Here is a 16,524-nt window from a genome sequence, read left to right on the forward strand (position 1 = left end):
TTGAAGTCTGACTTCTGAACTGTGTACTTTGGATGCTAACTCACAGCCCTAGAGCAGAGTTCAAAGTGAATCTACACACATACGCACCACCTGTTTTTTTCTCAAGTATTTTAAAATAGATTTCCACCATAGATAATAAACTCTGGTCCACACACCTGGTCTTAAGTCTCTAGATATGATATCACAGAGTATGAGTGGGAGCTGGAAGCACTGCAGATACTGTTTAGTCTTCTCCTGCCTCTCGAATCAGGTCTACTTTTACTACCTTCTCCCTATTATAGATGACAAAGTAGAGTCCTACAAAGTTTCTGTGGCTTCCTCAAGACCATTCAGTTGCAGAGTAAGACTGAAATCTTGTGTCCTATGATCATCAACTCAAAATGTTTTTATTTCACCCTGTTGTAACTAACTCTTCTTATTGTCTTATAATTTCTACCATAAACTCTAACTTCATTTCACAGGTTTTAAAGAAAATTATCCTGTACTCTTTGTCATCCATTCATTCATTCATTCATCAAATATTTATTAATCACCTGCTGTGTGCAATGCATTGTTCTAGGAGCTGGTCATAAATCAGTGAACAGAACAGATAAAAATCCATGTCTTCATAGAGCTTAAATTCTGGTGAAAGGGAAATAAGCAATAAGCAAAATCATTGAAATGCCTAGTATATTTGATATTGATAAGTGCTCAGGGGAAAAGCAGTACATGGAAGGACATGGGCGCTGCAATTTTCTACGATTTCAGGAAGATCTCTTGTAGAAAAGTGCCATCCGAGTAATAGCCTGAAGACACAATGGGAGTGAGTTAAGTCGATATTTGGAAGAAAATTGTTCCAGGCAGAAGGATGAAGAAATGCAAAGGTTATGTGTGAGTAGAAACCTTGGAGTACAAGATCTAGAAAAATTGAAGGAAGCCCAGATGGCTGAAGTAGAGTAAGTGATGGGGAGAATGGGTCTGAGAGGTAACAGGAGGCTAGGCTTTGTGGAGTTTTTACTCTCAGTGAAGTGCAAAGCTAGTGGAGAATTTTGAGCAGAGGAGTGTCTGGGAAAATCAGCATTATTTCTTGGGAGTTTTAAACTGGAACCAAGTCAGAGTGTTCATATAGCTCATAGTAGTTTGTACCCTTCCTGTGGAAGAGAAAGCTGCCAGTCATCTGCAGAGAAAGAGGAATGAGTCAGACACATGGAGAGAAGTAGAGGTCAGAAGCCGGAAAGAATTCAGTCACATGTCACACACATGCTCCTCTTCCTGTTAAATTCCTATTTTGGCCCAGCAAACTCATTTCTCTCTTTAAAATGGCCCTGCCCCTCATTTTGCTGAGGCTGAGCTCAATGCCACCTCCTAGAGAGGACTTCTCTGACCGTTTTCTCAAGTAGCAGTATCAAACACTCTATCTCCTTATCCTGCCTAACTTGTATTCATGCTAGGCATTTATCACCACTTTACATCACACTAATTTGTTTACTGTTTTGTTCCCAGACTGGAATGTTCACTCTATGAGGGCAAGCTCTTGTCCATCTTTGTCACTGTTTTTCTGTCAGTTTCCAGAATAGCATCTGGCTCATAATAGATGTCATTTTAATAATTTTTTAGTGAATAAATGTAAATACCTAAAATCCTCATTGTTATTTACTCCACTTGGAAAGCTTGTTATAAAACATGAATTACTGGACCCTCTCTTGAGAATTTCTGACTCAGTTTTGAGGTGATGCTTAATCATTTGAATCTCTAAGTTTCCAGGTCATGTCCTTGCTACTGAACCATGGAGTACACTTTGATAACTACTGTTCTATACCTCACTAGTTTCTGTTACAATTAAGAAGTTTTAGCTAATGCAGATGACTTGAATTCTTTTATCTTCAATCTTTCGTATGATTTTTGTCTTCTTCCTTCAACCATAAGATGATACTTAAATTTTGTCTTAACCAGGAGGTCTATAAATACAGCCTTATCCATCCCACTTACAAGCATGGCAAATGGTGCTTCTCGAAAGGGTGCCCCATGAACCATCTGGTCACCTAACCCAAGTCGCCCCCTTGCCTGGCCTTAGTTTGACTACGTTGTGCAGCCATTTCATTGAATCTCATTCCAAATTAGTGTTTCCACAGCCTTCATGATTTTGCCTTTTTTTTTTTTTTCCTGCAGAGAATGTGTCTATTTACTGTTTACTGCATCACCATCACCTTTGGGACCCTGTGCCTTTGTGTCAGCACTGGTGCTCTAAGAGGCTTCTCTTCTTTCCCCAATTTCCCAGAGCCACATTTTTCTTGGGGCAGCATCTTCAAAACTTGCCATTGAAGTCTCCTGAAGTCTTTTAAAAAATCTATTAAAGTTCTCAGGCTAAACTTAATGTAAAACATATACTCACAGTAAAAAGTTAATGGCTCACTCACATATTTTGCCAATCTGCAGCCACTGGGAAAGAGTTCTAGTAGTCTCACACTGTTAGAGATGTGAAAATTAATAAAATGCTTCAAGTCTTATTTAGGTCACTTGATACCACATCAGCATGTTTTTTGACATAATTATATCATAATGTCTACAATGAAAATCATGCAAAATTTTGACTTACTACATTTAGCTTTATCACCGCTTTCCAGTTTACAAAGCACTCTTTGTTGTTCTATCTCAATAGCAATGCCAAGAGGTAAACCGAACGAGTATCCCTGTACTCATTTTCCATATAAAAAAGCTGAGGCTCGAAGAGGTCAAGGGCTTGCCCCCAGGCCATACTGATAGACAGCAAGAGTCACACTCAAATATATGCCAAGGATGCAAGGCCCTTGCCTTCACAGTCTATTTACAAAACAACCTGGAAGGATAATAAATCAATCCTGAGAATTTCTATGACATGCCTTTAGCATAGGCATTAATGTGCAATGGATGTACAGCCTATTCAATTTCTTCATGAATCTCTATAGTCTTCACAAGGAACTTTCACTAGAAAAAAAGAAAAACTTAGATCTGTTTCATTTCATTTTTTTTAACACCACGGACTATGAGATAGATGCAAAACAATTTTTGATTCGTTGGTTGAGGATTGACTGAAATCATTACTAATTATTCGGCACAAGTGGGTTCTGCCAGCTGCACTTGAAGAACACTTCATCATCCTAAAGCAAAATAAAGTAGCTTAAGGCAAGTGATGAGTGCCTTAATTATGTTATTGCTACACTTACTGGGATTTCAAAGATTAAACTTAATAGAATTTCCTGAGCAATGAGGGTCCACACTGGATCTGAGGGGACTTTTCACAAAGGAAAAGGAGAAATTACTTACTAACCTGGCTACAGCTAGATCTGGCCTCCCTACTAAAATGAGGGTTACCAGGTGTCCTACTTCTTCAGGGAATGTGCTACTTTTCAACAAATCACCCTGCGTATGGAATCCAAAGTAGGGCAGTAAAAATGTCTCGCTTTCTGTGACATGCCAGATTCCTCTCCTCTCTCTGACTCACTGATTTTCCACACCTTTCAGTGTCTGAGTTTGAAGTTTTTCTTAGACTGAAGAAACTTAGGATTGGTCAATTCCCCAGACCTCTTCATTTCCTATAGCAGAATGTGATTAAAGAAAAATTTCCACCAACCAGGCAAGCCAAATGTTCTAGATTGGATATCCACATCAACAACCTCAGCTGGTTGCTCCAGACATCAGAATCGGGGGTTGGCTGCACTCTGCAATACCACCGGCCCTGCTTGAAATGGTTTACTGCATGATGAATGCTGAAATGTCACCTCTTCCAGGAAGCCTTTCCCAATCCACCACATGCTCCACCCACCCACTCACCCACATGCTTGGCTGAAATTAACTTTTCCATTTCCCTGTCCTTCCACAACACTCCTTGTCTACTTCTCTTAAAGTAATTATTACAGGATTCCTAGTATCTTAGAGATTCCCATGGGACAAACTTCACAACTCCTTTCTCTTCTTACATCTTTCCATGAATTTACGAACTTTCAACTCATATCTCTAGAACAGATTTCTTTCTCTTCGCTTCATCAAAATTCTATTCATCTCACAGAATTCAGGTCAAATGTTCTTTACCCGGCCCCATTCTTCCCATCTCCATAAAGTTAGTCAAACCTTCCTTCATGATCTCTGAGGACTATGAAATGGACCCAGCTGTCCTATAGAACAGATGTTTATGGTTTCTCTTAAATAAACATAGAAGTTGACTCTAGTAGTCTTACAATTGGAGAAAGTTACATTTGTCTTATCTGAGTTCCTTTTGCAGGAAGGCAACCATTGGGCCTCCTAGATAGTATTAAGGAACTGAAACTTACCAGATCACCATCTGGACAAAGAGAAGCCACACCCCTCACCTATCATGACTGCCTAATTGACCACCTGCTTCCTGTTGACCAACTCCTCTTCCTTAACCCTCCCTAATTCCTGTTCTCCTCATGTAGTTACATTTCTTCCCTGATATATAAACCCCTGATTTTAGTCAGTCAGGAGGATGGATTTGAGACTGATCTCTTATCTCCTCAGCTGCAGCACCCAATAAAGCTTTCTTTCCTGGCAATAATCATTGTCTCAGTGATTGATTTTCTGTGCAGTAAACAGCAGGATCTAACCAGAACCCCTGGCATTTCAGTAACACACATTTCTCTATTGTAGCACTAACGTTGTAATTAGTTTAATTATTACTTTACATATCTATCTTCTTCACTAGACTGTGAATTCATCCAAAGAGTCCAAGCTTAATGACCTGCCACAGAGTCTAGCCATATTATAGCTCAGAAAGGCATGACAGTAGAAGTTCTCCTAACCAATCTCTACTTAATGATGACTAACTGGTGAACTGAACATTCTCCATAGCACAGTGAGTACATACACCTATTAGATTGTCCTCAGGTACATCTAGAGGGTAGAATTGCACAGTTGCCAAGGGTATTTTTATTCCATAACCTGTTTACACCACTTTTATTACTGTAATTCCCATAATTTGATTAAATATATGAATCGATAAAATATGAATATTTTAAAACAGTGATTCATATAAGAAACAAGCAGAATGCCTTGTAAATACTAATAAACATTCAGTAAAGACTAGTATTATTTTCCTTTCACTGTCTGATTTGATGTAAGGAAGACAATTATACAAGACTGGGAAAAAATACGAAGGAACGCTGCAATTAGATTGCCTTGCAACCATCTTAAACTAAAATTGAAAATTGTACACTATAGGTATGGTTTAAGCAAATCAGAAAACACAAATTTACAACTGGTGGATCTTTGCTTAAAGAAAAGCTTTAACTATTCTACTAAAATAGAAGTGAATAAATGTACATTTATACGTTTTAGTTAAAACAGAATGTCTATTTTAAAATTATTTAAAATTCCTACTTTAATTGACATTTTGATTAAATACCAGGAATATGATAGGACGGATTCTATTATAATTATTTTATGTCTTTCTTGGTTGATTCATTCATTACTTCATCTGAATAAACACTTGGTGAATACCATACTTTATTTGCTTTTATATTATTTAATACACGATCTATCTTATGGCATTTATTGTTGACATATAAATGTGGCACATAGTGCTTGGCAAATTAGGTACCCAATGATTAAACAATAAATGAATCTGGACCTATTATCCCTACTTTGATTTTGTTTTTTAATAATGTGTTATCTTTTGACACATCCTTGTATTCAAAAAATGGCAAATTAAAGATGACAGACATGTTGTAGACAATAAATATAAATCATGGAACAAAGATTTATACAATTTTCACTTTTTTTTTGAACTTTGGAGAGGGTATTGTTTGTATATCTCACTTCTCACTTAATAATTTTTATATACCTGAACAAATTTATGTTTTTTGTCCTTAGTTGAACAACAAAATAACAAACATTGTATTTTAGAATTGCTCTTATCCTTCACCATGTTTATAAGAAACATTTGACACAGGAACCATCCTGAAGACATGTGGTGACTGTCATTCTGCTTCATATTTTGGTAGAGAGCATCACTCAAGTTTAGTAATGAAAATAATAACAATGACCATATTTGCCACGTGACAGGCCTGTGTTAAATACTTACATAAATTATGTCTTTCTAGATTTACAACTATGATAGTACTCACCAGATAAATAGGTACTGACAGAGAAAAAAATTAAACCTTAGATAAAACAATTTGCTCAAGGTCATACCAACTAAGTATTCATACTTAATACATAAACAAGTATTAAATATTAATTGTCCCTTAATAAATCCATTTGACGGATTTTGTCAATTTATGTGGCAAGACACTATTTAACAAAGGTACAGATCCACAGAAGTCACAGACTGTGGTATATTAGATGAATAGGAACAGTAGGGAAATTGTCATAATTAATAGCATCTGTAAACATTATCCTTAACAGAACTTTCAGAGATACAACGTAGTCCTACATCCAAGAGTCAACCTTCCTTCATTCACAGATCTGGTAACAGGGCAACTGCGAACTTTAAAAGTCACTACAAAGTAACAAATGGTAAGTGCTGGCCAGTTGCAGTGACTCACACCTGTAATCCCAACATTTTGGGAGGTTGAAATGGGAAGACTGCTTGAGGCCAGGAGCTTTAGACCAGCCAAGACAACACAGCTAGAGCCCATCTCTACATTTTTTTTTTTTCAATAGCTAGACATGGTGGGCCTGTAGTCTCAGCTACTCAGGAGGCTGATGCATGATGATTATGTGAGTCCCAGGAGTTGGAGACCACAGTGAGCTCAGAATGTGCCACTGCACTTTAGTCTGGGAGACAGGGCAAGACCCAGTCTCTAAAATCAATCAATAAATACCATTTTTTAAAATGTTAAACATTATTCAACTGTTTATTTATTGTATTAACTAGAAACCTTCTTGATTCACTCTGTATGTTACTGAGCACAGTCTTCTGTAGATTGCTGAAATTTGATGAAAATACAATAAGACAGTCTCAAGCAGAACAGAACCTTGAATCATGAATCGAGTATAGAAGGCAACAGTCTCTATTTTTTGAAAGAAGGTACACTATACATCAACATCATCATCATTCAAAAACAATATAGAAGACAGAACTAAATTCTTCTATAAATAAAAAATGGACTCACGTGGCCATCATTTCACCACCTATTGGTTTCTACTATGCTCATTTCTTCATGATACTATGGCTGTATTTTGTCATGATCTTTGGGGGAATATTTTATATTTTTTAATTATACAGCAGAGAGGTTTTGTTAAAAAATGTCAAGGACTGGATAGAAGCCTTTTGACACCAAAAAATATTTAAAAACCTAATTTCTTATTATTTTCACATTTGGGCATTTAAAAATGTATTAGCTTTTACATTTTTTTCCCCAGCATTTTATCTTCTATTGCAATTATTGCCTTTTCTGTGGTCAGATTAGTCAAGGCTTTACTTGTGTAGATTAACAACTGTTACTTATAATAACACTTGTAATTTCACAAGCGTTGTGTAATCAAGGTCAAATCTCTTTCCTAATGCCTGCCACCACTTCTCCTTACATAGAGAGAGTTTTTCTAAATCTTTTCATTTTTTTTTTATTTATTTATTTTTTTTTTTTTGAGACGGAGTCTCGCTCTGTCGCCCAGGCTGGAGTGCAGTGGCCGGATCTCAGCTCACTGCAAGCTCCGCCTCCCGGGTTCACGCCATTCTCCTGCCTCAGCCTCCCGAGTAGCTGGGACTACAGGCGTCCGCCACCTCGTCCGGCTATTTATTTATTTTTATTTTTATTTTATTTTTTTATTTTTTTGAGTTTTTCTAAATCTAAGTGATATAGTTCTTTCCAGCAAAATATATTTCTGATATAATCATAAATGACATGCCACTATTCAAATCCTACAGTACTCAAAAATTCAACTCCTATGGTACTTTTGATCCTGTAGTGATGAAAAGTTAATTGCAAATAGTATGGTCATTAATTACTATCACCTTCTTAAGGGCGAGTATGTTCTTAACTATTTCTGCAAACAGAAGATGCAACAGGAATAGTCCTAGTTTCAAGGAAGAAACTCCTTTTTTCTAATCAAGTTTTATGAGTAACAGTTTTTGAGACACACCACTGTAACTCTGGGCTTTTCTCCTTCTCCTTCAGTGATCAGGCACCCTTAAAGAAAGTTGTCTTGAATACTGAATTTAAAACATTCATTTAGTTTTTCCTACTTTTCTCTTTTAATCTCTCTGAAATCACCAGTTTTCAAAGTATCTGTCTCTTTGGAAACTCTGTATCAATTACTAAGAAAAGATAGAAGTATAAATATAGGTGAGAAGAGTTATAATAGAGATAAATGTGGGATAATAATAACATCAATATAATGTAAAAGTTATATCAACAAGGAAAAAAATGTACTATGAGGAACAACATAAAATAGAAAGTTTAAATTTTGGTAGGCTGAAGTCAAGAAAATGTCTTACGACTTAATGTACCACTTTTCAGATGTCTTTCTGGAGAGTGGTTTGCTAAAGTGTACTAAAAAGTTTTAAATTTTATGCTTTTTGATTCAGCAAATCCCCTTATAGGAATCTATTTTAAAACGGAGGCTTGGCAAATATGAGTGTAAAATATGTAATGACAATGGTTTTAAAATTAAAATTGTCCTGGAAATAATAAAATGTCCAAATAAAAAAAAATTGGACACAAAATGATAATCCACTTTATGATAGAATATTATTCCACCACTGCAAAGATTTGAGAGGTAGAAAGAATATTCACAAAAATGTAAACCTGAATTATAATAGGTGATTTTCATTTTTATATTTATAAATTTTTAAATTCTCCAAGTTTTCTTTATTGAACTGGTATTGCTTTTGAGCTCCAAATAAATGTTACCATAAGTTTTAAAAGAATATCCTATAGCATAGAGTGTGCTTACAATATAATCAAGATATAAAGTATGATTTTAATTTTGAAATATAAGTTTACATATACCCATGGACAAAAACAAAAAGGACTGTTAGGAAATACATGGAAATCTTAAATGACTACCTGTTATTAATAGAGCTGGAGATAATTTGTATTACTTTATTTTAGTTTAGATATTTTCCAGAATTTTATAATGAGTCTGTTTTACTTTTAAATGGTAAATATGTGTGTGTGTATATAACAAAGCAATAAAGGTCAATGTAGTGGAATTCCTTTCCTTGGCCCAAACCTGAGGCTTCTTCTCAGACCTTGGGACAAATGTCTGAGAAATAACATAAGGCTTTTACATTATTTAATCTCACCAAAGAATGAATGCATGAAACATAAATCCTATAAGGTATTTTAGATCAGAATTTTTATTTAAATGACAGAAGAGATAATAATGAATAATGTGACTACTCTTTTATGATATACAAAGCAAGATGTTGAGTCTAATTACTTCATGAAATTTAAAAATCAAAAGAAAAAAAATAAAGGGAAAACAATGCAGTTAAGTTTCTAACTATATTGTTAATAACTAATTGTAGGAAAAGTCAGTAAATCCATATATTCATGTACGGAAACAGGACCCATGATTGATGAGCATTTGTTACTCCTCATTGCTGGAGGTTTAATAAGCAAGCAGGCCAATTTCCTTCTTTTGTGGCTCTGTGAGTTTTGCCCCTTGACACAAATAATGTATCTCTAAAATACATGAGTGACAACAAACCACCATTTTTTTCTACCTTGTCTATCTTCAATATGTGGTGGTTCTACTACAGCAGGTCACTTCAACCCAAATATTATCTTTAAACTTTCCTATGGTGTACACTGGAATAAAGAGAGACTAGAGTATCTTAAGTAACTTGGATCCTAAAATTCACAGGGATCAAATTGTACATAAGTATAACAATCTTTATGAAGATCCAAAGAATGAATGATTCATTGGAAACAACTATGTTCCAAAGGCTGACCTCACAGAGCACTGGACCTCAGAATTCAACCTCCATCTCAGTCTTTCTTTCCTTGTATTTTATTTAGTCTTATTCTGTAGTAATTATATTTCCAGGGTCTACATCTTTCCTTCGATGTTTTGTTCCTCTTTGTGTGCCTTCTCTCTAGAAAAATGCTGCAAGTACGGATCACCACCTTATTTTAGCTTCCCATTACTGCAGCAGGTAGAAGAGAAGCAAAGGAGATTGGAAAGAAATTGATATATTCTATTCACACAGGGGTAGGCTGGGAAGATACAAACTTTTAATGAACTGACTAAAGTTTCCAAAATTCAAATGTTTTTTTCCATATTTTTTGCAAAGCTAATTGAAACCAGATACAAAACTTTACAGTCAAACTACCTAAGAGTACCTTGATTATTCCTTCTGCATTGTTCTCACTGTTATTTATCTGAAGAAAGGGGCATCCTATACCTTATAGCTATATTTTCATAATAAACTATCTATGCTAATTATGTTGAACTAGACTTACCAGCAGGCTATTAACTTGGGGTAATTAAGAATTAGTTGAGACAAGAGTGGGTGTGGTGGCTCATGCCTGTAATCCCAAAACATTGAGAAGTCTGGGGGGTGGATCACTTGAGTTCAGAAGTTTGAGACCAGCCTGTCCAACATGGTGAAACCATGTCTCTACTAAAAATACAAAAATTAGCTGGGGTGGTGGTTTGTGCCTGTAATCCCAGCTACTTTGGAGCCTGAGACACTAGAATTGCTTGAACCTGGGAGGTGGAGTTTGCAGTGAGCCAAAATCACACCACTGCACTCCAGCCTGGGCTACAGAGTAAGAGACTGACTCAAAAAAAAAAAAAAAAAAAAAAAAAAAAAAAAACCTAATCATTTTAGCCACTTTGTATCTCAGATTGGCATCTCTAAATTGTGACTGAAAAGTATATAATCCCTTTTCAAAGAAAGTCATGGTGAAAAATGTTCCCTCTTAAGCCAAATAAATAAATGTTTATGCCACTAACGAGTAGCGCCCCTTAGAAATAATCAAAACCTGCTTTAGGGATTCGAGCAGAACATTTAAGAGTATAATTAAATGCATAAAAGTGCTTAAACTTGAATTGCTACAAAATATAGAAGCCATTTAAAAATGTTTCATGGGTCACATTAATGTGTGTGTCCCCAGTAAACATAAGATATATATTTGTTGTTGCATGAGTTCTGACAGCACGCTTCCTAGAAGATGATGTTCACCTAAGCAATATCTTACTTTTCATTGCACAGCATTGCAGACAGTGACTAATGATAGAGAAAATACTGAAGAGCATCCCCTTTGATACTAACTTCAAGCTTGTAAACCACGAGACGGACCCATTGAAAACGTTAGGCTCATTTACTGATGAGAGTGGACCAAAGAAAATCACTCTATGCATCTAAGCAACAGAATGTAGTGTCATCACTAATTTATGTCCTTTGGGCAAATGTTCTTGTTAAACACACTGGTTTCTAACAATTTTGTTGAGAATTTTCTGTTTCTACTTTTCCTCTTTTATTCAGCAGCTTGGACCAAATCAAATAATCCAAAGTGAACAATGCTCTTTTGGTGAGGCGCAAAACAAAGAGAACCCTAACACATTTTGTTAATTTTAATAACCAACATTACTTAGAAAGAAAAGTAAATAAATTGAGAAGCATATAGAATCCAAATATCCAAATAATGGGTGTATTTGATAAAACCACTAAACAGGAATAAAATCAGATAAGAAATTTGTTTAAGACTTTGAGTTTACTATTAAATAGTGAATCTAGGGAATAACATAATAAAGCTAAAGTTTAAGAAACATAAGTGTTCACCAATCACACTGTCTTAGAAATGTGTATATAAATACACATGTATATATGTGTGTATATATATTTATATTTACACGAATGTGGATATATATTTTTGCAGGTTTTTATACATACATTTGAGTGTGTATGTGTAAATAAAGTTCACAGGGATGGCCTAAAGCTTAACCTAAAATATTTCTATTTCAAATTTGATCCTATTTATAGGCTTATTTAACAGAGAGGCTACATGGACAACTTGTAGAGATCAATTGTTGGCTGTATAGAAAGGATTTTTTTTACCCTTTATATTATAGCTGTCCAAGGGTTGTGAATCCCTGATCCCCCATCTCATGGTAAGTGTCCTACATACTAAGTAGAGGGTGATGTGAACACTCCATTCTTAAACCCTTTAGTGTCAGCCTTAAGCCATCAGTTTGCAATATTTCATGTTTACAATCTAATCTAAGCTTCCAGGATTTTCCTCACTCTGAAAGATAAAACAGACATTTTAAAATGTGTATCATTAATTGTAAGTTTAAGCAAATAAAATTGCTACACTGAGACAAAATGTGGTTACAAAAATCAATGTGTCAGTTACCAAAAATCCCAAATCTACCACTTAGCCTTTTATGTCCCACCAATAAAAACTATGACCCCCAACCATCCAACTGAATGAGCCACAAAAATTACCCCCACTCCTGTGTTACTCCCTTTCCCACTCCCACGTCAGTTGTGGGCCTCCTCCCTAGGTGTGGACAAGCAAAAGGGAGTTTAAATTATGAGAAATTGTTTTCACATACATTTTTTATTATGGACACTTAAAAATTTGGGGAAATATATATACTAAAGCTAATCAATGTTATAATCAGCCAGTCTCCCAAAATCACCAAAGCTAACAAGATACTTTCTTCCAATTTATAGACACACACACACACACACACACACACACACACACACAGAGTCAACTTGGTATTCTACCAATTAACATGTTATAAACATTTTCCCCTCCTCATCGAAAGTTCCTCAATCATCCTATTGCTAATGGCTGTATAATACTCCATAATATAGAAACACTATAATGTATTGTTAGGCAATTGTAATGGAAGAAACATTTTACTAGAAAATCTGGATTACACAGCCTAGTCACTGTAGTAAAGTAAGAGCATTAGTAGAAAGTGTAATTGTTTTAGAAGCTTTTAGAAGTGACAGTGAGCTATCTTTTCCTGTCCTCTTCACCAACATTCCTTAAGGGGCAGCTTCTGTTCAGCTTGCAATTGTCACTTGGCTTGGAATCATATAATTATTCACTTTTTTTTTTAACTTTTCAATTGTGGACAAAATGTTTATTAAATGAGGCTGATTCAACTCAGCTCCAAAGTCTGTGGCAATTTCTCACATGCTTCCTGCTAATTATTCTAAATAGTTATAGAAATATAATTATGATTCAAGTGATTCTCCAAGTAGGGCCCCTGGACCACCAATTTCAGAAACACCTGAGAATTTACTAGAATGTCAATTCTTGCATAATGTATAGGTCTACTAAGTCATAAACCCTGAGGATGAGGTTCAGCAATCTGTATTTTAACAAACATCCAGGTTATTCGGATGCCCCATCAACTTGAAGAACCACCATCTTGTCCTGTAGACAGACCACGCTGTTGAAGTGCGCCATTTTTACATACACATAGTCCACGGAGGCTTCCGCCACTTTTTTTTTTAACAACCTGATATGTAACATTTGTCCCAGCAACATTTTAACATCAGTGGTCTGCATCCATTTCAATCTGAACACTTTTGTCCTATCACTCCAAGTAAGCTTCTTAAGAAAATGTAGAGTAAATTTTCTAAAAGATCTGTGTACCCAGTTTGAGAGACATTTTACCTTACTTTGGCATTTCTATTCTCAGGTAGCAAATTGCCTGAAAGGGCAAACAATAAATATGGAAGCTACCGCATGACTCTTTGTGGATTTATTTGGAGACAGTTTAAGCTGTGGAGCTGTTTCTAGACAGATTACTACAAGATAGACCATTTTATGAACGTTGCTTTTATTACTTTTGGATTTTTTCTAACTTGAAAAATATTGCTCTTAAAGTATCCTTCTCTACTAATCGTTCCTGCTGAGCATTCTGTCTCCTTAAAAAAATATATATATATGTATATGTAGATATGTGCATATATTTATGTATATACACATATGTCTGTGTATGTGTGTGTGTACATATACACATATGCACATTCACAAATACTTACATAACTCCATTCTGGGATAAAGGCTTTGAAGAAAAGCAGTTTATTTGTTACTCAGAAAGGGAAGGTGATGCTCATGGGACATAAAGGGATTGGAATAAATAGGAATAAGTGTCAAACTAGAAATACTTTCTGGAAGCTCTAATCTCCTATTTGAAGAAAATCCAATTGTTCTGGCTAATGGCAAACTAGGAGCTTACAGCTGAATTCTTCTCCCTCCATTCAATGTGAGGTAGTCATAGAGTCATAAGGAATTTGACACGAACCATAAATACTTCTCCTGTACATCCCTAAAAATTTATAAGAGCATTATGACTATCATGCTCTTTCTTTCCTAGAGTCTTTACTTCAAAGTCTTCTGAAATTAGAAGAGCCCCTGGAGCAATCATTCTGCTTCCATATCCACACCACGGAACTCTTAGTCCCAGACTCTCAAATTATAGAACCTGGGGGAAAATTTAGGGCGCACTGAAACCAAGTATCTTCATTTGTCAGATGACAAAATAAATCAGGTAGATAAAAAGTCTTACTCACATCATGCAGAGATCAAACCCAGAGACATTTTCAGGCAGAGCCCTCAGCCTCATGTCACTAGGCTTCATTTCTACCACTATCACCCTAGTGACTAAATGTCTTTTGTCACTAGAATGTGTTTCTGCAGAACTAAAATATCGATGATCGACTTTACTTCTTCTCATTCCGTCCTTAAGTGGAAACAGCAAAATGCTGGTTGCCTTCTCTTATAAAACAAACAAACAAACAAACAAAACAAGAATCGAGGAAGGAAAAGGAAGGAAGGAAAGAAGGAAGGAAGGAAGGAAGGAAGGAAGGAAGGAAGGAAGGAAGGAAGGAAGGAAGGAAGGAAGGAAGGAAAAAGAAAAGCAAGAAAGAAATAAAAAAAGCAAGAATGAACAAAGAGTGAACAAATGAACAAACATAAGAATGAAAAAGAAAAGAAAGGAAGAAAGAAAGAAAAGCAAAGAAAGAAAAAAAGTAAAGAAAGAGAAGAAAGAGAAAGAAAAGAGAAAGAAAAAAAAAAGAAAAGAAAAAAGCTAAAGATCTTTTATCATCACATTCTAGAGTAAATCTCAAGAAGCCATCTTATCTACCCCTTCCCACTAGGCATTACTCAACAGAGAACCAATAGCTAGGAACTTCCTCTATTCCTAAAGATTTTAAAGAAAGGAAGAGAAATATCTCAGGAAGTTTAGGACACATAAATGTTTAGGCTCATTTATTGATGAAAGTGGGCAAAATGAAATCATCTTACGCATCTTAGTAACACTCTGTGGCATCACAAGTAGCTTGACATAACAGGCTGGCATCAATTGTTGTAGGTAAGTGCTAATTGCTGAAGATGTACCAAATTTGCTGTGTGCTTTTACTAAAAATATCTTTGAAAGTTCCACAGCCTTCCAAGATTTTGTATTCCCTGATATAACCTTTAAGTTGCCTTCTTCACATTCCCTCTTATTTGTTAGTAATGAAATGCCAGTGATCACAGTATTGGAAAAAAGACAATGAAGAAAAGGACAACAAAAAAATCATGGTTATGATTTGTGGAGCAAAGGAGGGCTTTCAGCATTAATATTTACATTCATGTTTACATTAAAGTGGGACAGGTTACACTACTTTTTACCCACTTCACTTATTCTTACCCTGCATAGAGTTAAATACTTACTGTTTGTGCCTTATGAGAAATCTAAAGATTATAGTGTACTAGTAAATCTGCTTTATTTTGCTGTCACGAGTCAGTCAACAGGAGCAAGAGAAATATGTTGTCAAATCAATGGTGATACTTACTGAATTTTATCAGTCTTTCATCTTGAGCTGAACTACATGAACTCATTCAGACTTTTAAAAATAGGTAAACTCTCTAATCTCCTATTTTATAGCTTTTTTTTTTTTACAGATTTATAACATGTCAAGAACAAAGTTACAAAATCCACAACACGCAAGTTAGCATTACCTCTATTTTTTTCTGAAAATTCCGAAGGTGCAATGATTAGAACACACTTCAAACCTCACAGCTCTGTATTACTCAGGAAAAAAATCCCAACAGTTACCCGGTTGTGCTTTGAGGTCATTTCTCAAAATATGTAAATATGTGCATTAAGAAACCTAGCAATCTAGGTTTGTGGTTATTTTATCTGGTAGTACAATACAATGAAAAACTCACATATAAAATTTATATTATGATATTTACAGGTTCAACGGAGGAATTGCTATGTTCTAAATAATTTTCTGTCATCTTTTAGCTCACTGTTTAATCCTTTAAAACAATCTGTACAGTCATTTGCTGTAAAAGATTATTACATTCTTATTTCCACTGTGTAGTCATAATTTTGAATGTACTCTCTAACTTACCAAAATCATTTACAATTCCATATAAACCCATATGAGGGTGCTCCCAGAGAAACTAATTAGGGGGATAACTGTGTAATGTAAAGAAATAAAGATTTGGAATATTATCCTCGTGTTTTCTGTCAAAATTAGTGATTTATATAATAGGATCTGTCACAAAAGAGCCAAACTGGCAAAATCACTAATAGTCATAACCTAAATCACCCAATCAACTAAAATATTAT

The 16,524-nt window shown here is 35.3% G+C and overlaps 1 protein-coding gene and 1 long non-coding RNA gene across 23 annotated transcripts in view; both read right to left on the reverse strand.

Annotated features, from left to right (window-relative positions):
• Positions 1–14,759, reverse strand: part of LOC139357819 (uncharacterized) — a 108,195-nt gene extending 93,436 nt beyond the window's left edge. Inside the window, exon 1 of the long non-coding RNA XR_011611649.1 lies at positions 1–14,759. This exon is cut by the window's left edge and continues 19,829 nt beyond it. This is a non-coding gene — a long non-coding RNA (uncharacterized lncRNA).
• The window catches only part of LOC105464900 (solute carrier family 8 member A1), a 391,740-nt gene that overhangs the window by 253,400 nt on the left and 121,816 nt on the right, over positions 1–16,524 (reverse strand). The window lies entirely within an intron of this gene.

Source organism: Macaca nemestrina, chromosome 13, assembly GCF_043159975.1.
Source record: "Macaca nemestrina isolate mMacNem1 chromosome 13, mMacNem.hap1, whole genome shotgun sequence".
Taxonomy (NCBI): domain Eukaryota; kingdom Metazoa; phylum Chordata; class Mammalia; order Primates; family Cercopithecidae; genus Macaca; species Macaca nemestrina.